Source organism: Sceloporus undulatus, chromosome 4, assembly GCF_019175285.1.
Source record: "Sceloporus undulatus isolate JIND9_A2432 ecotype Alabama chromosome 4, SceUnd_v1.1, whole genome shotgun sequence".
Taxonomy (NCBI): Eukaryota; Metazoa; Chordata; class Lepidosauria; order Squamata; family Phrynosomatidae; genus Sceloporus; species Sceloporus undulatus.
The window spans coordinates 229,659,595-229,686,757 of NC_056525.1; positions in this window are offsets into that span (position 1 = coordinate 229,659,595).

Sequence of the window (27,163 nt, forward strand, 5' to 3'; positions counted from 1 at the left end):
AGACAAAGCCTCCAGAGCAACAGTTCACCTTTTACATGGTTACAGGCCACCATGCATTAATTTAACTTTAAAAAACAATAACAGTATTTTACAGAACCAGTAGTTGATATCTAGCCATTTTTGTCACTTTTAGCCATTCCTTGGCTTTTTAGGCAGCCCATATCCTGAGCCACTGAGATGGCCCATCTCCATCTGAACTGTGGGGTTTGCCACTGCATAAGGAAGAGGTGGTTTTCATCTCCAATGGCTTTGGAAGGAGCTTAAGCTGATTCATGGAGATTAGAATTGTCAGCTAGTGATGATTACTACAGAGTAGCTCCAAGATCAGAGGCTATAAGTGGCATATACTGGTGAATTTCAATTCAGATATCCAAGCTTCAGTGAGTTCAGAAAACTTTATTCAGAAAACTAAAGTTGTTTAAAACATAATGATATTGTGAGAACTCAATTTTGGTTACACAGTATCATAAAATCACACAACAGTTCAAACCTTCTCACCTGCTTAAATCCCATTCATATGCAAACCAATATATTCCTTTCCCATGACCACCCCTCCTCTCTACTCCACACCAATTCCCATAAAATTTACTTTGACAACTCACAGCACATAATCTTTTCTAACTGGCATCACCACATGTGATGCATACCTCATAATCCATCATTACAAAGCATGTATAGAATATACAGTCAGAAAGCATGGCAGGAACTATGATCCTGACAATATGTGCTCAAGACCAATGGTTGGACAACATGAGTGGGAGAGTACTGTTGCATGGATGTCCCGTTTATGGACTTCCCACCAACATGTGGCAAACTATGACATGAAGGGAAAGCTGGGCTAGCTCAACCTCTGATGTGACCAACCAGTTTTCCTTACACATTTAAGCCTCTCTGAACACGCTGAATAGGACTCCACAGCAAATATTTCTGTTTAAAATCAACAGCTGATCAATAGAGGGATCATGCCCTCAAGTGTTAAGTTTGTTCTATGAATCTTAGGAATGTAATTTCACAAATAAATAAATGATGGGAAGGAAACAATTTTGCAGTCTTCATTTCTCATGAAAGTAATTGTAATACTCCAGCACTTACATATTTAGTAAACTTTTTTCTTTTATTTTTTTGAGATATTAGATGCACCGCTGAAATAAATGGAAAAAGCAAGTAAGATGCTGTAAGAGTAAAAGAAAACAAATATGAAATTAAGATACATTTGACTGTTCAGTCATTGTCAACAATATCTTCCCCTATCGTTAAATACTAAATGGCATGCAGTGAAAGAATGTGTTGGCAGTAGGAGCTTCACACTGGTTACTATTCACCCAATTAGAACTATTCAGAGAACTCTTTATGCATGAGTGAAGCTATAAAAACCATAACACAGCAGGGGCCAGAGAGAAACATAAACTTTATTTGCCTTTTATGACTCTTGTTTGGAGGTATCAGATGTGAGAGGTTCAAGAGTATATTTTTTAAAAGATGCTTTGTTATCATCAATGGCGCATGTGGGAATATATGTGTGCTCGTTTATTTATCCTCATGTCTACATTGATCTGGCGTCTTATAAATTGGGTCCATATTTTCAGGTTCTCATTTTTACTTTTAGAAAGATGGTTTTAAAAGGTTAATCATTTAGTTTTGGTTCAGCTGACATACATACCATAGGGTGTACTAAATGTCCCCCTGTTCATTTATCAAGTCCAAATGCAGAAAACAATTTTCTTCTTAACATACTGCTAGATTCTATGGTCCTTTTTTGTATCTGGATCTTGTTAGCTTCCTTTGTGTCTACTGGCTGCTGCTCCATCTTCCATTTGCTTGGGTGAGTTAATCCCACCCCACTTTTCAGTACATTCCAGAAAATCTGCCATGCACTTTATTTATGAAAGCTAAGCATTTCCAAATAAGTCTAAATTTGCTACTTGATTTTAAAGTCATTCTATATCTCTCAAGAGGATGATCCTCCAGGGAAAAAAACAAATGATGTTATAATATGTATGTAAAGTATTTTTTATCATTGTTGTTGTTGTTGTGTGCTTTCAAGCCATTTCCAAATACAATAGAATAAAGAGTAGCTTTGGTACAATGGTTAGAAACCAGGTAGAAGTCTCTATGCACTGACTCATGAAACTCACTCAGTAACTACTACGCAACCATTATATCTCAGTCTAATCAACCTCCCACAGTTTTTATGAAAACAAAATGAAGGGGGCAAGGAGAAAAAAAGCAATAATTAAAGAGACCATCCCAAACAGTTATGAATACTATTTTAAATAGGAGAACATACAATTAGGAATCTCATTTTAAATAGGAAAACATCATAGCAATGCATAGCTTATGTGCATGGTGCCATTTCTGCTAATGCAATGGAGAAGTGAAGGCAATCTGAACATTTCAGCAAGGAGTGACACAAGGTCTTTGAAAATGGTGGAACATTTTGTCAGTACTGTGAAAAATCTCTATACAGAACTCTGAATAGTTTTAGCTTAGCCCTAATTTTTCACATGCACAAACACATTTTTGGAAAGTGATGCCAAATGTTACAGACTTCATTAGTTCTTTCTTTCTAATTAAGTCATACCACCATTTCCAAATTATTCTCATAAACTGGCATGTTCTTGGCCTGTTACTACAGAACCTTTTGCAAAATTCTTTACTGCTGATTAAATCTACCTTGCATGTCTGAGACTATGGTGATTGTTAGATGGTATTGAAGACCACCTCTAAGATCTGACTCTTCCCTCCCTCCTCATCCCCTGCTTTTGTCTCAGAATAACTGTTCAGTCAACAAAACAGAATTTACATATTATCTGATAGTGAGTCAAACCTGGGGGAATGGTATACATTCAGGTGAGAACAAATGTGGAATAACAAGAATTGAAATAATATCCACGTTTGTTGTGTGATGTTAACTGCCCTTGAGGCAGTCCCAACTCATGGCCACCCTGTGGATGAGACATCTCCAAGACTCTCTATCCCCCACTGCTCTCTTTAGATCCTGTAGATTCAGTTCCATGACATCCCTGATTTAGTCTGTCCAACTGGCATATGCTCTTCCGCTCTTTCTGGTGCTTTCTCCTACCCCTAGCTTTATCATCTTTTCTAGTGAGTCATGCCATTTCATGATTTGGCCAAAGTACACCTGCCTCAGTTTCATCTTCTTGGCTTCCAGGGAATATTCAAGATTAATCTGTTCAAGGTCCCATTTGCTTGTCTCTTTGGCTGTTCACTGTATCCTCAGCACTCTTTTCCTGCACCACATCTCAAATTAGTTTACTTTCTTATTGCTGGCTTTGTTCACTGCCCAGCTCTCACATACCCATACAGGGTGATGGGAAATATAATGGCTTGGATGATTCTAACTTTAGTGCTTACTTGTATATCTTTAGAATCTTGTCTAGTTCTTTCATGGCTGCCCTTCACATTCCTAGTCGTATTCCTATTTATTGAGTGCAATCTCTGTTCTGATCAATGTTTGATCCAAGGTATAGAACATTTCCTCATCAATTTCCTCATTATCTAGGCTGAGTTTATGTAGATCATAGGTGAACATTTTTTTCTTTATGTTCACCAACAAGCCTGCCTTTGTGCTTTCTTCCTTGGCCCTGTTTAGTAATTGGGAAAAACACAAGGAAGAGGGAGCTGGGGATGTTTAGCCTGGAGAAGAGAAGGTTAAGAGATGATATGATAGCCTTGTTTAAATATTTGAAGGGATGTCATATTGAGGAGAAAACAAGCTTGTTTTCTACTGCTCCAGAGAACAGGACCCGTAACAATGGATGCAAGCTCCTCAACATTAGGAGGAACTTCCTTACAGTAAGGGCTGTTCAACAGTGGAACACACTCCCTCAGAGAGTGGTAGAATCTCCCTCCTTGGAGATCTTTCAACAGCGGCTGGATGGCCATCTGTCGGGTCTGCTTTGATTGAGTGTTCCTGCATGACAGGAGGGGTTGGAATGGATGGCCCTTGTGGTCTCTTCCAACTCTATGATTCTGTGATTCACTCCATCACTCCCATCATGAGGAGAGGGAGAATAGCTCTATGATAGAATTATGACTGTGTGAGTGCTCCCTAGACAAGATATTGTTTACTTTCTTTATTTAAATAAATTATTTCTTTCATGTCCTCTCTCTGAAGATCTCAGCATGCCGTATGATAAAACCAATCAGGTTGATTTAAAACATGATAAACAATAAGAATACGTTTAAAAGGCTGACCACATATGAAAGAGTTTAACACATTTTTTAAAAAAAGACAGGTTAAAATTGTTTAAAAAATGGTTTGGAATTATTTTAAGCCATATGCACATGAGGATTTGTCTAAACCCAATTAGGCTTTAAAGGCTTTAGTGAATAAGAACATTTTCATTTAGAGCCAGAATGATGCCAAAGTAGAAATCAGAATTAATTCAGTAGAGGACATTCCCCCTATGATATTTGTCTGCTATGTTCAGTAAGCAAAACAAACAGTGAATAAACCACATTAGAATTAAGGAAAAAAATTTAAAAAATCAGTACTATAATAGTAACAAGAAATTGAGAGGTTCTGTCATCTTTTAAAAGCATTTTTTATTAGCCGCTGCTCTTTCATTGCACCAGTTAGTTGCAATCCTACTTTTTTGTCCTTGCAACCCCTGTTTTAATCAACCTTGAAGATAGCAGTGTCTGCACTTCCTATCCAGTCCTTTGGGGTGATGATGTGACCAGTCAAATGTTGCCAAATAGTGCTATTAAAAGGCTTTGTGTGAAATGTTTGAATGGGGTGTTACACCATATTCATTCTTACATCTGAGTATCTCATTCTTTATCCCCCTCCCTCTTTGTGTGTGTATGTTTGCATCCTTCCAGACATTTTCTGGGGAAAGTGCCAAAAATATAAAAGCTAAAAAAGTTGATGTTGCATCCTTCTTTGTGCATTTGTGTGACAAGCAGTATGTTCTTCTCAACTTAGTATGTTATTTGTTGCTTCACGCAAAGGGTGATAATGCTAGTATTCAAATTTACCCAAATGGCCACAGGGCTGACAATCACTTTACCCTTGCTTCTATTCATACTTAGTTCATACTTTTTGCCACATGCCCTTGTGACCTGTTACTTCAGCTTGCATGGTGTCAGAAAAATGAATGAATTTAAGAAATCTGCAACTCAAACTGCCTAGATAGAGTTCCATGATTTTTTCCACCCCATTTCTTTTTTCTTTCAAAGCAGCCCAGCAGGCTTTGTACCAGAGTACAGGAAGAGTATATATAGAGAGACTATACAATCTTTCCTTCATCCCAAGCTGCTCTTTAACCTAAGGACAAAAAGATACAGAAGCTCCTCATCTTCCTTGTGTTTTTCACATATAGATGAGAAAATCAAGGTAGGATCAGCTATTTTGACTATAGCAGGTTCCAAAAGAGTAGAGAAAAGCGTTAAGAAAATCCACCTAGTTTGAACCCAAGGTTTGTCATACACTGCTTTTCTTACAACCACAGATTATGCATAAGCCAGAGGCTACTACTCTGAAATGTTTTTTCCCCTTCAGACGTGCCTTTCTGATTACAAAAGATGGCTGCCTGACTGAGCGGGCAGGCCGTGTTGCCGCCAGAGCGGCGACGTAAGGCTCTTTGCATGCCCCAGAATGCTTTGCTGGGGCGCACTTGCTGCCGATTGGTGGCTGGGGAGGGAAAGGGAGGGACTTCTGCCTCCAGAGGGCCGCTCTAGGAGGCGGATGGCCCCTCTCGATGGTTGCCCCAGTTCTCCAGGGCAGCTGATAGGCTGTGCTGCTCTGCGGGCGGGGTGACTCCCCAGCACCCACCTGGGCATGGCCTATTTAAGGCCTTGAGGTCCAGTGCGCGGCGTCATTTGCTGCTCGGCTCTGCTGCTGTGCAGAGCCGAGTTCTTCAGGGAGGCCGGTGCCGGGGGCTTTTCCCCCCTCCCCTTTCGAACCGAGACCCTCTGCGGTGGCGCCCAGTGGCGCACTCTCGGGAGTGGTGGCGCGCAGGGCATGCAGTGAGTAGTGGGCTCTCCCCCACACTCACACTCGGGGGTTTTTTGCGCCAATTTTGGTGGCACCCGCCATTTTGTTCAGGCCTGGGGGCCTAGGAATGTTTCTCCTTATTTTCAGTCAGCCTTACCCAGCATCTCCGCCCTTTTCTAGACCAGACTGATTTGTTTGACTACTACTTCTGGAATCTTTGGACATTTTGGTTCCCCCCCTGCGGGTACAGTGGCTAAACCTTTGCTCAGGGGTTGGAAAACCTCCAGCCCGTGGGCCGGATGCGGCCTGCAGAGGCCTTTCAGCCGGCCCCTGCCTGCTTCTGCCACCGCCACCGATTGCAGCCTTTCGCTGCTCCCGGGCGCCGCCATTTTATTTTTCAAATTGGCAGCGAAGTCTCGCACGACCTTCCCTGCCATTTTGAAAAACAAAATGGCGGCGGCCTAGAGGCGAAGTCTCGCACGACCACAAGAAAGGTTGCACGAGACTTCACCGCCATTGGCGGCAGCCTCTGGGAGGCCCGTTACCGTCACTGGGGCCCTCCAAGAGGCCCGTTGCCGTCGCCGGAGCTCTCTTGGAGGGCCCCAGCGATGGCAAAAGGGCCAGCAAAGAGGAGGAGGCCTCCAGCGCTGGCAGCCCCCACTAGCTTTTTTGCCAGCCTCTGACGGGGCCTGGGGCTCCATCAGGGGCCAGCAAAGAGGGGGAGGCCTCCAGTGCTGGTGGACCCCGATGGCTTTTTTGCCGGCCTCTGACAGGGCCTAAGGCCCCGTCAGGGGCCAGCAAAGAGGAGGAGCCGTCCAGCGCTGGCAGCCCCTGCCGGCTTTTTTGCCGGCCTCTGACGGGGCCTGGGGCCCCGTCAGGGGCCAGCAAAGAAGTGGAGGCCTCCAGCGCTGGCGGCCCCCGCCGGCTCTTTCCCGGCCTCTGACAGGGCCTGGGGCCCCATGAGGGGCCAGCAAAGAGGAGGAGGCCTGGCCCCCGGAGGGTGGAAGCTCTGCCCCCAGCATGCGGCTCTGCCCCCCGGAAGGTGGAAGCTCCACCCACCGTCTTCGGCCCCCCAGTTGTCTGAGGGACAGCAACCCGGCACCCGGCTCAAAAAGGTTGCCTACCCCTGCCTTTGCTTGTATCTTGAGCTGTTTTATCTTTAAAGTTTCTCCCCCCATCAGCTTTTGCATTTATTCCTGTGTATTTGGACTTTTTCTCCACTGCCTGTCCTTCCAGTGGCAATTGGTCACACTCTCTCAGCCTAATTGTTTTGGAAGCTGCCTGTTGCTCTATTTAACCATGTCCAAAAAAGCCTCATGCTCCAAGGCAATCTCTGTCTCAGCCGGAGGTGGCCAATCTGGACAATGTGTTATAACTATGCCTGGGACGTCACAAGTGTCTTCCACCAATCCCTCCCCGGGATCCACATGGCACACAGGTTCCTTGAATGCAGCGGCATCCAGTTCATCGCGAGATGGGCCACCTTCAGCTGTCATGCCCGTTATCTCAATCTGCAATTACAGAGTTGTCACAATCCATCGCCGAACTCATTGCTAGAGGTACACATCGCCTTGCCAAGTGCATGCTCTAGAGTTTCCTTCTCTTCGAGAGATGGACAATTCTCCCGGAGCATCAGCCCACAATCAAACACCTTCATCGGCCAAAGAAAATTCCCCTGCAGCGGTGCAGCCAGCATTGTTTTCATCATCCACCAGCTCCAACTCTACTTGTGGTATGAACATGAGCCCTCTAAGATCTCTAGGAGAGAACAGGAGCTCTCCAGGCGCATGCAGAAAAAACAAAATACCCCCCCCACACACACACACACACATCCTCTTATCAAAGAGATTGGATAATGCATGGCCTAAACCCTGGTTTTGGTGTGAGCAGGCCAGATGACAACTGGCCCATTCAGCACCACAACCAGATTTTGGTGCAAAATCTCTTACTGCAGATTTTACAGTCTCCAATTGCTCCGTATTTTCCTGGAAGATCCCGAGCCCTCTGTTCCTATGGCAGGTGGCTGTTTGAAACATGTCCCACTGAGTCACCTAATGCACTGAGCATTGCCATCACTCACTTACTCTGAGGTAAGGGTGGGTGCCTCATTCTGGCCTAAGAGCAAAGTGACATGCACCATCTGCTTGCTGGATGGCTCAGCAGGATGTGCATCTGGTCGGCCACCCATGGTCAGAATGGAATGCTTTGCAACAGAAAAGGGTCAGGGCAGGGCCAGGATAATCTAGGCTGCTCCTTGCCAGTGCAAGCAGGGCCTATGTATCCAATACAGTGTTGAGTCAAGAAAGTCATGCTACAAAATAGAATTCTTGTTCATGTTTATAATCTATGTTGTTCAATCATAAGAAAAATGTGTTTTAAGCTTTGAGATAACATAGGGTATAAACAAATGAGTTTGACAATCTCTTCTTGTGTATACCCTTGAGGGGGGTAGTAGATCATTACTGGTACTCTGTTAGTAACCTACTGTATGTGGGCACAGCTACAATTTATATGAGCATAGTTAGCTTCTAGGACAGGGCTATTTTCCCCCCGTTCCACTCCATCCAAAAACTTTCTGTGCCCAGCAGCTGCTACATCTTTCCTATTACAGGGAAGGGGACTGACAGTAATTCAGACCACGAAGATTTGGGTGCTCTCAGCTCCTAGGGAAAGAAAAAGGCATAAACACTCCATTTGAGAATGTAGCCTATTTTCTCCCACCGCCATGGTACTGAGATGAGATGTTTTTCTATGTGTGAATCACTCCACTCTTCTTGTCCTCCCACCTTGGTAAACGAGAACAACAAAACACCTGCTGTGTGATGGGAGAACATAGAATTGTCCATGTGAAGGTACATATACATGTGATGTTTTGGCCCATGAGTTCTAACATTTCTTATTATTATGCTGAATTGCAAGAGAACTGGACCAAATACCAAACAATAGATATAGAAATAAAAATATATATTCTGCAACAGGAATAGAGACTAGTTAAAACTATCACTAGAAGTTGGATACGTTTCTCATGGTGTTTTTTCTTTTCTGTCCGAAGCAGGGTGAAGTGCCTCACTCTGCTGGGACATTGGGAGAGCCCTTCTGGTGATCACTGGCAACTTTCCAGCTTCAGCAAATGCCTCTCCTAGGAAGCAGCTCTTCAGTCTTTGTAACAGCATCGGCACCCCTCACCACCATGCCGCCTTTGAGAGCTTCACTGGTTCTATCATTCTCCAGCTGTAATGAATGCAGAAGGAGAAAAAAATCCAGCCTAACTCTCCCTAGTGGAAGAAAGGGTTTTTTTAGTGAACTCTCTCAGCTGAATTTACAGAGACACAGTAGTGAAAGAAGACTTGGGAGCTTGTAGAAAGCTAAGGAGGAGGAGTAGCAGTCACGTACCCTTTTCTACATCAGGCTGACAGATTCATCTCTTACTTCAGGCTAGCCATTTAAATTATAAGACTTTCTTGCAACATCTTTGCTTCCCATTTATAATGAAGATGTAGAAAATAGATTTCAGGTGGCTAAAGCAACCATCAGCAAATCAAGTCTGAACTCCCCTAGAAGCCAAGGTGTCTATAATGAGATCATTGAACTTACGGCATATCATGGAGTGATAGGACTCACTGAAAAAGACAATAATACTTGATAATGTGGAAGGTAGTAGGAAAAGAGGAAAACTGCATCACAAATGTATAGCTATTCAATCAAGGAGGCCACAGTCGTGAGTCTGCCAGACTTGAGCAAGACTGTGGTAAACAAGGTGATTTGGAGGTCTTTCATGCTTAGGGTCACCATTATTGACATTGACTTGGCAGCAATTAAATTAGTATACATAGGATGGCAATTTTAGAACCAAAATATGTCTCTTGGACCAGTTAGAAGCGGGCATATTAAAAGTTGAATAAAGCAGATTTCTCCCATTCACCCCCTTTTGAACAGAGACCTTAATATACTTGTTCTCTTTTGAAATAAAACTTCAAGGGCACATTGAAGTGTGAAGAAACCCTGACAATCACTGTAAACAAGTTTTGAATCTTGCCAAATGTTGTATTTTCTCACTAGGCACTAAGAGCAAAGTGGTATCTGCTCATGATCAGATCTAATCTCTTTTTCATAGAGGATGGTGAAGGATGAAATAACAAGTCAAGCCTATCAACTAGGCTTGGTTCATTCATGTGGCAAGTGAAATGACTTCCTGTCCAGTACATATTAGTCAACATATATGATCCTTAATGTATGTGCACTTGGTACTGTTTCTCTTTATGGATTTTCTGTGGAGTTTTTAACCTCAGACATGAACCAGTCCCAGTAGGGCTGTGGTAGGAGCAGCTTTGTGATAAAACTTATATCTATCTGGGCTTTGCCATTCTCCATATCATACTGGGCTAAGGTATATCTTGAATGTTGGTTTTCTGCATGCTATTGATAGATGATGTTGAGTGCTCCCTCCAAAGGCAAAACACTGCAACTTTATTATCTAAATGCTCTTTGTTAAATGAGGCCTGCAACTGCAGAAATGTGTCAAGGTATTTTAGACAAATCCATTAATTTGTTGTGATTTATTTGCAAAGTGAAGTGGAAATTCTATTATTTGAAACCACAGCATGGTTTCTCTGACATGCTCTTAACAGAATATACAGATGCACAAATATTTCCTCTCAAACACAGTCTGCCTATATTACCATTCCGCCTTCTCCCTGAAATAATTGATCATTTTAGTTGTTACAAGTGTCACAGAAATAATTACCATCATTCATGTGTCCTTATAGCACTGTAAGAGTGTACATGGCAGTTCAGAAAGTACCATAGGCTGAAAAGCCAACATAGAATCTTGAGAAGCATACAGATTGGCATCCTGTTAGTCAGTTACGATGTCTGAAGTTAGACTTAGGAAATCATAACTGTGTTGTATTCTCATTTGTGATTGTGTCACTATTGCCATGACCACAAATGACCCTGAAACCCCACTTAAAGGCCATCCAACCATTCAAAGCAATGGAAGTCTGTGCTGTGGCCAAATGGGGCATTACAGGATTATGTGACTAGTCTACTTCCACCAGCAAACACCACTGAGAGGAGAAGAAGCAGGCTTTTAAGCAGGAGTTGAATGGTCAGATGGAGAGTTAAAACATAACTACAACATCTTGATGTAAGATTCTGGTCACAATTTCATTTTCAAAATTAGAGGCGATAAGAAGAACTTATGAGAAAATGGAAAGATGTAAAGATGCAAGAATAAATTATGCAAGAAACTACATTGAGAAAATTTCTCTTTCTCAATGAGACTTTGGGCCCATACACACTACACAATTATAGTGCTGATTTTAGTGGAGAGTTCCTTCAAGTTGTTTCCAACTTATGTCGACTCTAAGGCAAACCTATCATGGGGTTTTCTTAGCACAATTTATTCAGAGGAGGTTTGCCATTGCCTTCCTCTGAGTCTGAGAGCATATGACTTGCCCAAGGTCACCCTGTGGGTTTCATGGCCCACCTGGGATTCAAACCCTAGACTTCAGAGCTGTAGTCTAACACTCAAACCACTATGCCATGCTGGCTATTATTCCATTTTAACCACTATGGTTGCATCCTATGGAATCCTAGTGTTCTCTGGCTGATAATTCTAAATGCCCCTCCCTAAACATGTAGCTTTCAGATTGCACAAAATAGATCCAAGGTAGTTAAAATAGTTTAATAGTGCTATAATTGTATAGGGTTAATGAGCCTCACATGTCTTAATGCCCTGATGAAACTGGCAGTCCCCATGAGATTGCTCACCTCCTGTGCTAAAGCCAGATAACAAGTTCTTTATTTTTCATCAGTGTTTTATTTATTTGAAAAAGATTTTTTTTTTTTGCAAACCTACTCTCTTTTCCCCCTTTAATGCAGCAACTCCAGAATAACAGGAATATATATATATATAGTTGTGTGTCTTCAAGTTGTTTCCAACTTGTTTCAAACAGTGTTTTTTGGGGCTGAGAGTGTGTCACTCACCCAAGGTCTCCCAGGCTGTCGTCATGCCGCCCATTTTTGCCCCTCATTTTTGCCCCTCGTTGGTTTCCTGTGAGCCTTATGGCGTGGCACCAATGTGCTCCCTAAAAAGGAGCCACTTTAGGTGGCTTCTTTTTAAGGGCGTCATTATGGTGCTCACGCACCATGATGCTGCTGCTTCTGGCAAGTACTATTTGGGCGCTTGGATGCCTGCGCATCATCATCATGCACTCCATGTGGACAGGGGCATGGCAAGATGGCCCACTGGTGGCAAAAGTAGGACTGGTCACATATGGACGCCCAGCCGTACGGAGCCCTAAAATCGCCCCCAAGCTTGTGCAAAACACCAGTCTACCAGTCCCCAGTGGGTTTGCATTACTATGTGGGGAATAGAACCATAAAGCACTTCACCACACTGGTGCTCTCTCACTCTCTTTATCTTAATTTCTGTGTCTACACACACACACACACACACACACACACACACACACACGTATATAGAACTCATCCAACTCCATTAATTTTAAAACTCTGTGCAACAGTGAAGTAGCAATTAGAATTTTTGAAAAACTCATTCTCACAATTAGACTAAAAACATTCATGCATATGCAAATGCTCCTGTCATGGATGCACAAAACAATTTCTGTTCTGCAAATGAGAAGAGGAATTTTGAACTTATTTCTTCCCATGTGTGAGGAAGATAAGAGTGAATCAACATCTCTCTAACAATTGGTTTCATTTAGTTGGAAACAAGGATTATAGAGTTAATCCAAAATGAAACTGAAAAAGTTTGAGGACAAATTTGAGGAGTGGAACAATGCAAGTCAGGGGTGGAGAGATTGCAACTTATTTACCCTGTCTCTCAACATCTTTTCTGGAAGTCCCTTGACCCTTCAAACCCCCATACACTTTTTAAAGGTGAAAATTACATCAAATGCCTCCAAATCCCCCCTCCCCAAGCACCAGAGGAGTTTGATTTGAACCACTAAACCCCCAAATACCCAAAAGCTGCAACCAGTGGTAGACCCTTAGGTAATTTCTGGATGCAATTTTAAGGTGGTTTATGCCAATATGGATTGTCACTTGTCAGTGTCTCATATATGTATAGTGGCTGCCAGAAGTATTAAACATAAAGAAAAGTAAAAAGTAGTGAGCAGACTTGTTAGAGGAAGTTTAAATGGCAGAAGATGATAGAGATGTGTGAGCAAAGATCACAAGGAGGAACCTAACAAGAAGCATAGGTTGGAAGAAAGGGCACGAAGAAGTTTAAATGTAAGTCTTTTTTTCTCTGAATGACAGTTAATAGGAAAATAGCAGAAGGATATGAACGGAGAGGTCAGTTGATGTGATTTTTGTAGCAAAATGTTGGACAGAGATGAGAGGACTGAAGTATAACATATGAAGAAAAAATACCAAAAAAAAAAAAAAATCTCAATCAAATAACCAAATGAGGAATTGAGGATATCTCTCTCTCTGGCTTTGCTTCGCGAACGAAGATTCAGGAAGAACTATCACTGGAAAATATAAGCTGTTACATAAAGAAGCAGCAGGGCCAATTGGGGTTAACTGCGGGTGATATTTTGCTTTGACAATTTGATAATGGCTGAGCTTGTTACTATAGAGGCAGTGTTAGCCTCCAGAGTATAACTATTATATATTTTAATAAACAACAGTTTTCAATCATACAGGAAAAGACTAAGGAAAAGATGAGGCCATTGTTGTGGCCTATTAAATTTCAGGGTGTAAGAGAGGCAGCGGAACTCAAATGTTCTTAAGGCCAAGAAAGCCACATCAGAAAACCTTGGTTTGTACGTAAGAGCTTAAAATACCTTTGAGGAGAAGGGAGTTGTGATCAAAGATTATCTAGAAGGGACTTTTTGGCATCTCACTCCAGCCCTAGGAACTGTTTATACTCCAAGATGATGGGAAACAGATAATGTGCATATACTTCCCTTTACCCTGCTTAACTTCCAGGTGTGGTAGTGTTTATTGTTCATTGCCATCAAGTCAACTTAGATTTATGGTGAATAAGATACCCCCAAGACATATTGTTTTTAAGGTCTTCAGACTCAGAACCATGGCATCCTTGATTGAAATGAGGTCTTTCTCTTTTCCTGCCACCTTCAGCTTTACCAAAGATTATACTGTTTTCTAATGAATCATGTCATCTCATGATGCCCTAAGTATGGTATTCTCAAATTGGTCATTTTAGATTCTAGGGAGAATTCAGGATTGATTTGCTCTAGGACTCACTGGTTTGTATTTTTAGCAATCCACAATAACTTTCCTCCAGCACCACATTTAAAATGAGTTGGTTTTCTTCTTTCTTCCTGTCCAAATTTCTTCCTATCCAAATTTCAAAACCAGACATAGAAAGGGGAAATATGATAGCACAAACAATCCTAATTTTAGAATTCAATTATATATCTTTACACTTCTGGATATTGTCTATTTCCTTCAGAGATGTCCTTCTAAACTCTAGTTGTCTTCTCATTTCTTGACTACAGTCTTCATTTTGATTTATCACTGAACCAAGTATAGAATATCTTTAGCTATTTTGATGTCTTCATCAACTACTTTAAAGTTATGGAAATCATCTATGGTCATTATTTTTGCTTTCTTAACATTCAGCAGTAGCCCCAGTTTTGCATTTTCTTCCTTGACTTTCCTCAATAGTTGTTCAAAGTTTTTGCTTGTTTCTGTCAGTAATATGGTGCCATCTATACAGTCTGCCCTCCCCATACGCAGGGGATCTGTTCCGGACACCACCACCACCCGCGTATAGGGAAAAGAGCGTATCAAGTCCCATTGAAAATAATGGGGTGCACACACACAGCATGGCACAGGTGCACAGTGCGGGGACATGCCCCATTACTTCTGCCAGGGCTTGCCTTATGTGTAAGCTCAAAGCTGCGAAAAGGAAGCCCGCCTATGGGGAGGGCCGACTGTATATCTTAATTTGAGGATTTTCTTTCCCCAATTTTCATATCTCCTTCCTCCAAGTCAAATCTGTATGTGTACATACAGACAGAGTGATAAAATGCTGCCTTTTCTGATCATTGCATTTCTCCACATTGTGCTGACAATGGCCACTTGTCTTGAGTGTAGGTGGCACATCAAAACAATCAAATATTGTGGCACATACTTTTCTTTAGAACAGCTCATAGTCTTTATGATTTATATAATCAAAGCCTTTCTCCCAGCACTGAAGACAAGGCAGTGTACAGTATAATCCTTTAGAAATACAATACTACTACTACTACTAATAATAATAATAATAATAATAATACCTCTTAGTAAAAACGTTAAAACACTATAAAGCTGGGCTTGTATTTTTTTAAAAAAATATTTAAAATACAAATTAAAAACAGTTTTAAAATAAATAAAATAGAAATACTACAAACTATCCCCCATTAAAACTCTATCTGACACAAAATGAGCCCTAATGCCTCTTCCTTTTCTGAACTCATCTGAAGCATCTGGTATTTCTCGCTCCATATATAGAAGAAAATATCTAATTAAATTCTTGAGTGAGACAATTTAACATGGTGGTTTGAGTGTTGGACTAGGACTTTGGAGACCAAGATTGATATCTCCACTCAGCCATAGAAAACCCACTACATGACCTTTGACAATCCACACTCTCTCAGCCTCAGACGAAGACAAAGACAAGCCTCCTCTGAACAACCTCTGCCAAGAAAACCCTGTGACAGGTTTAGAGTTTCCATAAGTCAGAAACGACTTGAAGAAACAAAACAAACATCTTTAATATCACTTTACTTGCTACATACTAAAATCCCTGCTATTCCTTTGTGCAGCAGGGGTGCACTATAGTCAGTGCATTTTCAATCTATAGATTATTGTTTTGTTTTCCATATTTGTTGGCAGATTTTTAAAATCAAATCTGTCTTTCTTTCATTACATTTCTGTAGTTCTTTAATATATTGCTTCCATCATTTTTTTTTCTTTTTGTCTTCATGTTGCAGTGTTCCCCTGTTGGATATATCACATTCCCACTCATGATTCAAATTTCCCTTTGATTTTTCAACTTCTGTGGAAGGGGTTTCTTATTCTACCTTTTTTGTTGTCTTTTTCTGTCTGTTTGCACTTCTTCATCTCTGCACACAAATAGCATTCAGGATTGCTGTCATATTTCTGTTCTGTTCTCTTTTTTAGAATCCATATGCATGGTTCTGTCAGGTTGGTATGATGATATTAGGGGATGAAGATATGAAGACATGGTGATTAAATTCTGTTTAGTATGTTGACTATTGAGAAAAGGATATCAATTATGTGAAATCCAAGCCTGGGAAACAAACGGGAGTGGCAGATGGCCAGTGGCTTAAAGGAGTTGTAGTTTTACGATCCCAATCTTCCTGCCATGGATCAGAGCTGTGAAACAGGGATGATCTTCTTCCTGAATGGAGATGAAATGATAACACAGGAGGAGAAGGAGGGAAACATGAAGGGCCCTTTGATCTGGATCAAAGGGAAGCAATCAGGGTTGGAAAGGGAAGCTGGAGGATGGAAATGATGGTCTGAGGTGAAACATTTTCAGTTCTGACACTGAACCCAGGACAGAGAAATTTCTTTCTCAATACCCAGAATAAATCTTTAGTTTCATCTACACCACTATGCTGTCTTGATTATTGGGAAATGGGTCCTCCAATCCTGACACTCTTCTCTTCATGTCTTCCATAACAGATTGCATTTCCCAGAATCTCATACCATTGAGACATGGCAGTTAAAGTGGTATCAAACTGGATTATTTCTGCAGTGTGGAAGCAGCCAGTGTTTCATGGTTGACCTTTGAGGTGAGCAAGGTACCAACAGAAATCATGGGATGAAACTAGGAATCGGGACTAATGGGTAGGCCAGAAATGAATACCAGTTTGGAAGGAGGGATAAAGAAGCAACGAGAGCAAAGCTTGGACCAAAGGAAAAATGAAGGGAGAATTAAAGGACAATCAAACCAGAGGGGAAAGGAATTTGACAGTCTTCACAAAAATAGCCTTTTCACACCTCCTGAGAATGGTTCCAATAAAATACACTTTGCTTCATGTATTTGCACATGTACAAGACTTAATAGGTATTTTCGAGAAATAAAGTGCACTCAAAGCTATGATTATATTTAAATGTGTGAGCAGCTAAAATGCATATTATTGAGGGAAAATATGTAAAACCTGTTTTAGGCAATGAAGGAAAGAGGAAAGTTAGTCAAATTAGGAAAACTGCATAAATGGATATGCAAATCAGGGAAAATTAAGACAAAGTATATGTGTCAATTTCAGCATAGGAGGGAGAGACACAGAATCTCATGATCAATTCCAAACCATGGACTGGAAGAAAATATAGGTGGGATTCGGAGAAACACAGTAAAATTAACACAGACAAATTTTCATGTCCCTAAAAAAAGTAAGACAAATATAGGCCAGGACAGTCTTATGAAAATGTTGCTTATGCATGGTTTCACTCTCTATGAAAGGAAGTGAGTTCAATACAAGTTCAGTACAGAATCCAAATATTCTCAATGAAGGCCCGAAACAGATGGGCTGAAAGTGTTGTGCCGGTGCTGAAATTAGGGTTCCAGAGTGCACAGCAACTGCACGCTCTGGAACCCTAATATGTATTGACGGTGCCATCTTTACATGGTGCTGTCCATACGTGACATGCTTGCATGGAACAAGCACGGTGCTGTAACTGCACCGTCGGGTGCCACACTTGCATCTTGGACGCATGACAGTGCACCAATGGTGCACTGATGATGTCGTCCCAATGCACCAAAAAGAACCTGGCTTTTCTGGGTTCTTTTTGATCCGTAGGGATACTGGGCACCTCCAGCCTGTCTCCTTGGGACGGTCTGGATTGCCCCTAAGATAGGGAAGGGAGGATTCCAGTTGTAGTCATGTCTGAAACCCACATATGGTTTAAACCTTAAGTTTTTCCAACCTGAATAATTATTCTTTAAAATGAACTAAATGATCAGTAGATAACAGTATGCAAAGGGATTTTGTAGTACCTTTAAGATTAACTGTCAATGTCCAAAAATGATAGAACAGTTCAGCAATATAAAGCAAAATGGAAAGAGGTTGCAAAACTATGGGAAAATAAGCTTTCTGTATAAATATCAGGGTGCAAGATCGTTTGGAATAAGAGATATTTTATGTTAAATATTACATATGTATTTGTATTATTTCAATAATAAATAAAAGAACTGAAAAAAAAGATTAACTGTGTAGAAAAAAGCTGTAGCATAAGCTTTTGTAAATTTGGTCTACTGCCTCAGACGCATAGAAGTAGACTAACCACATTACCACACTAGACTCTTATAGTGCTGCCATTCCACTTTTACTGCTCTGGATGCCTCCTGTTGTATTCTGAAGCTTGTAGTTCAGTGAGGCCTAAGAGCTCTCTAGCTGAAAATTCTAAATGCCCTTCCCTTAACTTCAAATCTCAGAATGCAACTTCTGAACAGTTAAAGTGAAATAGCAGCACTATAAGAGTGTGGTGTAGTGAAGCAGACAGGCAGAAAGGAATGGCCAGAAATTGTTCCCAGTCCAATCACCCCGGGGCCTCAGCGAACACACACCACATCTTCAAGGGTGCATGCTCCCACAGCCCCAAATAGGAGCAGAAATGATCCACTCCTTTTAGGGTCAGATTTGGACCACCTTAGGTGACCCCAGTGCACCCCAGGGAAGCTTCTGGGGGCTTCAGGGGCATGCATCATGTAAATGCCATGCTCCCGGAGGTGCCAGAAGCTGCCCCTATCTACCCATCTGTTTTGGGCCTAAGACTACAAAATCTGATGCTACAACTTCTTCTACACAGTTAGACTGAAAGATGCTACAAGATCCCTTTGCATGGTGATATTCCAGACTAATACAGCTATGTCTCAGAGTTCAATACATACAATTATTCTCTATATGAATAGACAAACATACAGATTTCTCCCCTCCCCATTCTGCCAATATGGCAACCAAAGCAGTTCATAATGTAAATTCAGTAAGACACAACCATGGAGTAGATCTGCTAGAAATCGGTGAAGTGTCACCTATGGGCTGAATTCTGCCTTCAATGTGGCTCTGAGGCTCCCCCGAATCCAAAGACGCTCACTTTTTTCCACCACAGGGTGAATGTCAGACAGATTTACCTGAAAATTGGCAAAAGCCTCCAAAGCGACCCATAAATGGTGACTTGCTTCCCTTAAGCCCCTGAGCTCTCAACACTTTCTCCCAAAAGAAACCAAAAGAATAAAAAATTAGTTGAAAATTGGCCAAAATGACAAGTGGAAGTGATGTTGAGTCAAAACTGTTTAAGTCAATGCCCATTGGGTGGGCAGGAGGAGGATGGCCCCTAATCCCTCTACACTTGTCTACCCTAGGCTAGATATATACATAAGGGAGTGTTGTCAGGTTTTAGCAAAAAGGACTGTAAAATCACATGACATTTTTACACTCGATTGTTCATATCTACTTCCCAAGTGTCAGTGCACATTCAGGATGTAGATATGAACAAGATTGCAATCTCCATAATCAACAAATGAAACTACTGATTTCAATTAATTCATGTGTTTCTTTGTAAAAATTAACATATTGTCCACAATTATCAATTACATAATATTTATGTCTTTATGAAGGGCCCACACCCCAAAATATGGGATTCCTTGGCATCTTGTTAATGTATATAAAAGGAAAAGATTTCCAAACCTCAAATATATGTCCCTTATAATAAGAGAAACCGACCAGCCCTATGAGGGACAAGATTGCCGAGCTTCAAATAAAGGATATCCCTTACAATAAGGGACACCTGATAACCTAAATACTATTAATAGAAAAATGACCATCTTTAAAATAAAAAGTCATCTTGGTGTTTATATTTTACTTCCCTTTTGTGTAAGTGTTAAAAATATGGAACCTCTCAGGGAAATAAAAGGGAAGAAGGTGATTAATCTGAATTCAAAACTAACATGGCTAACTAGACAAGGATTTAACGCCAGCCTTTTAACAATATCTCTCCATTTTAGTTCCTACCACATTTTTAAAAAAATCTCAAATTCTTTCCACTCTATATACAAACATACTGGTGTATTTTCACAACATTCTGACTGGAGCTGTATTTGCTTTTGTCATTCCATAATATGTGGAGTACTGGTGTAATGGGTTATGCAGTAGAGATGTCATTCCATAATATGTGGAGACCTGGTGTAATGGGATATGCAGTAGAGATGGACTTCATAATAGCTAGTTGGTGATGCCAGTCACAGGTGGGGAGACTGAGAGGATGTACACTTGACTCAAGCTCCTCAGGGTTGCTCCACGTGTGAAGGTATGTAGTGATGAAAGAACAGAGGGTTGGTCTGGGAAAGAAAAAGGGAATTGTGTTTATTAATTGTAACAAATGAAAATGCACACACACCCCCCCCCGAGTTTGAAAATAATGTATTGCTTAACTAGTCAATATTAATGCCTGCTGTTTAGTTCTGACAATGAATGTTTCTGGAATGGATCTATAGTTTTCTGATTTTAACTACAATTGCCTGATTTCCTGAATGAAGAGGCTGTACAGACCGGCTAGTAAGGGCAACCTGGGGGCAAAGTTGGGGTGTGGCGTCCACATGATGCACACCCCAACTCTAGCCTCAGGCCGGTGTGACACTGCACAGGATACCACATGGCGCATGGTATCATGGTGCTCCTCTGGCACTGCATCTATATAATGCACACCAAAGGAGCATGGAAAAGCCATATGCCAGTGGCTATGGTGCCCTTTCCAGGGAGCAAAAAGCTTTTTGTGGCTCCTTTTTGCACTGCGGAAAGGCGAAATTAGGGCCATGGCATGCAGTCCCGATATGGTGCTAAAAGGGACAGCTGCAGGCTGCTCAAGCCCCTAAGAGTCCTGTTGGATTTGAAACATTTCTATTAAAAGCAAAGAATATAGAAATTATTTGTCATTCCTATTCTAAGTAGGAGTTCAGTAACTCAAACACAGACCAGCCACAAATAGATCCAAAGTTTTCCAGTCTGAGTTTCAGCAGCTCAAAACAGAATGACATTGTGGACATCTGTTTTACAGAACTGTCCAGTGATACAAACACATATTTGCCTTTTCCAGACCATAATTAGTGCTATGGTAACACCCATCTACATCATGTCTAAACTGGTTCCAGCAAATAATATTCTTCATTTACTGACTGCAATCTCTTGAATGTTTCTGACAGAAGCTTCTACAATTATGTGTTTTTCCCCTTAAAGCCTCTTACTTGGTATTCAATCCCTCTGCTTACAAACTCAAGTCAATACGCTATAATTCAATTTAATCATGATTTAATTTTATTTTACACAAATTTCTATGAGCAGGCAAGATGACCCATTTAAATATTTCAGTGCATGCATTCTTGGAGGGCAGCCAAAATGGCGAAAGATCTGGAAGTTGTGCTCTATGATGAGAAGTGACTTAGGGAGTGGGGTATGTTTAGCATGGAAAAGAGACAATTAAGAAGTGACATGATAGCCATTTTAAAATATTTGAAGAGGTGTCATGTTGAGGATGGAGCAAGCCTGTTTTCTCCTGCTCCAGAGAATAGGACCCAGAGCAGTGAATTCAAACTTCAGAAAAAGAGATTCCACCCCAACATTAGGAAGAACCTCCTGACAATGAGAGCTGTTTGACAGTGGAACACGCTTCCTCGGAGCATGGTGGAGTCTCCAGCCCCATTCACACTATGAAAATAACTGGGTTATTTTCATGGCATTCACAATTGCCTCAACTGTACTTGGTGCAGTTGGGGGGTGGGGCTACTGAAAAACCCACTTAATCCAGTATATTCGATACCGGGTTTTCCCCCTTGTCTTTTTTTAAGAGCCGCAATGATCTGCATCATTGAGTGAGTACGCTACCAAATCAATTCAGATTGTGCTGTAGCATTCCCAGAAATGGAGGCACCTCTATTTTAAACTGAAACAGTGTCAAGTGTGAATGACGACACGGTTTAAATGCCATGGAGAGATTCAGTAACATAAAACATAGTGGGAACACCAATCCAGGATTGCATCATTACAAAGATCCAGATCTCCTCAGGTCAAAAATGTAAGTCTGAATACCCCCTCTTTCTTTTGAGGTTTTTAAACAGAGGCTAGCTAGCCATCAGTTGGGGTGCTTTGATTATGTGTACCTGTGTGGAAGGGGGTTGGACTGGATGGTCCATGAGGTCTCATCCACCTCTATGATTTTATGATTCTTAAATATTTAAACATGCATAGTAGGTTTGCCAAGCCTTTCCATGTGCATATAGTACATAGAAACAATGGTTTTGATTTTACAGAGTTCCCAGTCAGGTGGAAACCCATAAATGTAGAGCTGTATCCATTAGACTACCATTCACATTTTCTCCGTAGTGAAGGGCAGCATGGAGCACTGATGGTTTTCAACATCCCAGTCTCCATTCCCCTTACTCACTTTGCCTCAGACAATCTGGATTACAATGATCCTTAACCAATTGTTCTCCTTCCCTTGAAATATTTGCTAGTCATCCCGAAATTTTGGCTATGACAGGCATGATCAAGTTCTTGTGTCAACGTGTTAACTCCAGTGAAAGAAAGAAGCTGATACCATGAGCATTTGTAGAGTTGAGCCTACTTCCTCAGATGCATAGGGAAGTAGGCTCAACTCTACAAAAGCTCACACTACCAACTTCTTTCCTTCAGTTGGTCTCAAAGATGCTACACAATCCATTTGCATACTGATTTTCAAGACAAACATGGCTATGTCTTTGAATGTTAACTCCAGGTTACCTAACATCTGAGTTTGCCTGCTTAGTCCTCACCAGTCAGTTTGGTCACTATCGGTGCTTTCTCTGTTGAGATTCTAAGCCTACAACAATAAGATGACATAGCTGGAAAACCTTGATGATTTTACTACACATACAGTAGATCCTTTTATCAGTGAATGATTATATATGCTTTGACATTGTATGTCATATAAAATTATAGTCTTTGTTATGGCAAAAGGTCCACCAAACAAATGTCTTTTCTGAACTAGTTCTCATGTGTTATCAAAGAGATGAGATGTCAAGTCTGTATTTGAGTTATTTCAGGGTTTTGTTTTTTTTAAAGAATGACCTGAGACAGAAAATAAGCTGTTTTAGTATTTGCGCTGAAAAATCATCACTTTACAATTAACTCCACTTTATCTGGTCTACACAATGGTAAGTCCCATTAACATCAGTAGAATTTACTTCCAAGTAGCTGCTCATAGGATTAATGCCTTAAAATTGCATCCTTGTTGAGTGACAGGCCATACTTTTCTATTTACTATAAAACCACATACTCTTTCCTTTTTCTCTTGATGAAACCATTATTCGCAAATGTGGGTGGTTCATGAGAAACTAAGGAGCTGATTTTTTTTTAACCCAACTGAAAAATCTGAGAACTGATTCATTACATATGCACCGATTTGCTGAGGGAAAAAAATATCAAGATGTTATTCAAGTGTCCTAGAGTGTTTCTAGAATCAGTGCAGCCTCTGTGCTTCTAAAAACATACCATTTAGAGGTGTTTGCTTTTGATTATGGAAATATACTGTGCCTATTTCAAATAAGGACAGTATTTTCATAAAAGGAATCTTTAGAAAGAAAAGATGAAAAGTGACAGTTGTTGACAGGTTAGTATTAAGAGGAAGAAGAAAACTGAGGGTGTCCCTTTTGTTTTGATGGGAGCCTTTTTGAAGGATTGTTAGAATATCATATTAGGAATAAAACAGGACACAGTGCTAAACTTTAAAGATGAAACAGCTCTCTTACTGGTATTTTTTTTTAATCTTCCTTTTCCTCACAGTATCCACACTGTCATTTCCTTGAAGCATACTGTTACTTTCGTAGCATGGATGTTTAGTTAGAACTGAGTGCCTACTGCAATAGTTATTTATTTTATTTCCTAAATATTTAACCTTTAAACTATAGTTCTAGTCCTCATGGATATGAAAACATATTCAAGTATTGTACATCAACACAAGACCAAACCTCAGAAATCAGCAAAGGAGTTGTTAAATAGCATGTGAGTGAAGGCTGGTGGCCCCCATGTCATCATCATCATCATCATCATCATCATCATCATTATTATTATTATTATTATTATTATTATTATTATTATTTGTATCCTGCTCTTTTCCCAGGACTGGGACTCATGTATGGTGGTGAATCTACTGTGTTCAATGAGCAAAATATTTTGAGGTTAGGATTTAGTACCCTGGATATCATCCTTGAAGTTCAAACTCAACCCCAGAGTGGATTGACAGACCTGTAGATAAGGAGGCCACCAGCCACTTCTGTAAAAGATATAACCTGACAATGGAGAAAAGATGGGGACAGGGGAAATTAACAAAATAGAATTCAGTAGAGACAAATATTAAATTCTAGATTTAGGCCATAAAAATGCACAGGTATAGGATGGTGGATACATGGCACAGCAGTACTACATTAAAAAAGGACCTTGGAATTACTGTTGATCATATATGGAATATGAGCCAGGAGTGTGATGTTGAAGCAAAGAAGGTGAATGCTATTTTAGCCTACATTAGTAGAAGCATGGTATACAATTCAAGACAAGTAATAGTCCTGTGGTCAGGCTTCACTTGGAATACTGTGCTTAGTCCCGGGTGTCTCATTTTAAGAAGGATATAGACCAGTTGGAGTGGGTTCATAGAAGGCCAATGAAGATGAAAAGAGATATGAAGAACAAAACATATGAGGAAAGTTTGACAAATCTTGGTGAAGAGAAGACTAAGGTGTGACATGATTGCACTCTTTGAAAACCTCAAGGGTTGTTACAGAAAGGAGAGTCAGGCCTTTTCTCTGCTGCTTCAGAGGTAGGAGCATGTATAATGCTTTGAAGTTACAGGAAACTAAATTTCAACAAAACATTAGACAGAATATCTTGACCGTAAGAGTGGTTTGGCAATGGAACCAATTGCCTTGAAATGTAGTGAGGTGTCTTTCTCTGGGCATCTTCAGAAAAATGCTGGACAACTATCCGATGGGGATGCTTTATCTGAAGATCCTGCACTGAGCAGAGGGTTGGATGAGAAAGGCCCATGAGGCCCATTCCAACTCTGTGAGTCTAGGATGAGGAAGCAATCCCATTTAGTTAACTCTGTTCATGACTGTCACCACTGATCTTATATAGATAAAGGCTGAGAATCCAAGTAAACAAGGACAGTTGTTCCTCCACATTTGCAGTTTTGATTTATATGTTTTTTTCTAGGAATCACTAGGTCCTCCAGCACGACTCTGCAGAAGTTGACCATAGAGTTGTGCTGAAGAACATAGATGTTCCTAGAGAAAACACTTCTCTAGGCATTTGTAAACCCTCCAGCTTGATTCTATGATCAACTTCTGGAAGATGTTGTCCACAGAGTTGCACTGGAGGACCTGGAGATTCCTAGAGAGTTGTTCTCTTTGGTAAAAATAATAGTTTTTTTTTTTTGATTTGCAGTTTTTTCCATATTCACAGGGGTCCTTCAACCTTAACCCCAGTGAATGTGGAAGGACCATTGTATTATTACAACTTTGGCCCTATACAGACCAGCACTTTCTGCAGGCCTATGGGTGGAGTTAGGATGCAGTGTCCATATGCTGGATGCCCTAACCCCACCTGCAGGGCACTGGCCCTGGTGGCACAGTGGTTAAATGCCTGTACTGCAGCCATTCACTCAAAACCACAAGGTTGCGAGTTCAGGGCCCAAGCTCGACTCAGGCTTGCATCCTTCCGAGGTCGCTAAAATGAGTACCCAGACTGTTGGGGGCAAATAGCTTACTTGCTGTTCACCGCTATGATCTTTGGAATAGCGGTATATAAATAAAACAAATTAAAAATTATTATTATTTTGGTGTGCACTGGTCCACATGACATGTGCCATCATGACGCCCCTCTGGTGCTGTATCCACATGATGCAGCAGCAATGGTGCGTCATAAAGCCACACTGTTGCGGCAATGGCACCCCTTGGAGGGTACAAAAGGAGCTGCTTTTTGTGGCTCCTTTTTGTGCTCTCCAGATGCCAGATCAGGGCCATGACTTGAAGTTGCCGCACCCCCGATCCAGCCAGTCAAAAGGCAGCTGCATGCACCCACCTGTACAGCCCTAATTCCACAACCAGCAAAGAACGAAACCTCTCTCTCGCTCTCTTTTTCTTTGGTAAAATGTCATGACCACATACAGTGCACAGAGAGCTTTTCCAGGATGTGTTGTGGTGCTGGAACTTTTGGAAGGCTCCCCTCTAGCTAACTGGGATTCTTGTCCAGACCCTACACTCATTGTTGCCTGAGCTCATGTACCAAGAAAGGTCCTAAAGTTAAGATTATGGCTTCTTAACTTTGGCACAATGGGCTGAAGTGTATGCACCCACCTGCTTTTCCCTCCATATCTCCCCTTGCCCCTTTTCCTGACTATTAGATAAGCCAACATTTACACAATTTCAACACACACACACACACTTTTGTCCTTAGCAAGTGCTTCCATGCTTCCAAAAAGTGAACCTTGTTGGAAGCATGGAATGAGGAGATGGGCATCTAGGCAGCAAAGCCACTTGACAGAAGAAAATCAATATTTTTCCTCCTTCTATATTGCTTATCCTGAGGTTTGTTTCCAGCCTGGAGACCTAAGTATGATCTACACTGCAGAAATAATGCAAATTTGATACTGCTTTAACTGCTATGGCTCAAGGCTATGGGATTCTTGGATTTGTAGTTTTGTGATATATTTAGCCTTCTCTGTCAGAGAGCTCCGGTGTCACAACAAACTACAAAGCCCAGGATCCCATAGCATTGTGCCATGGCAGTTAAAGCAGTGTCAAACTGCCTTATTTCTGCAGTGCAGATTAGACCTCAGGGAACCACAAGTCCCAGAGACTCCAGCCAGTGTTTTGATACCCTACTCATATGATCACTTAAAGCTACAAAGAAGAAAGTAGTTTCTCTTCCTGAAATCACCTCCCCACTGCAAAAACCTTGAATATTTGCTCTCAAGCATTCAGTCAGAATAACAGGTAGGCTTGCTGCAAATCAGTCCCTTCCAAAGTCCTTGCAAACACCCAAGTCTTTTGTTTGGATAGGTAAACAGTCAGGAAATTCAGAAAAGAAACAAGAACCAGCAAAGAGATTCAGAAAGTAGGATTGCAGGTGAACATTCTTTAAAATCACCTTCCCTGCTGAACACGAAGCT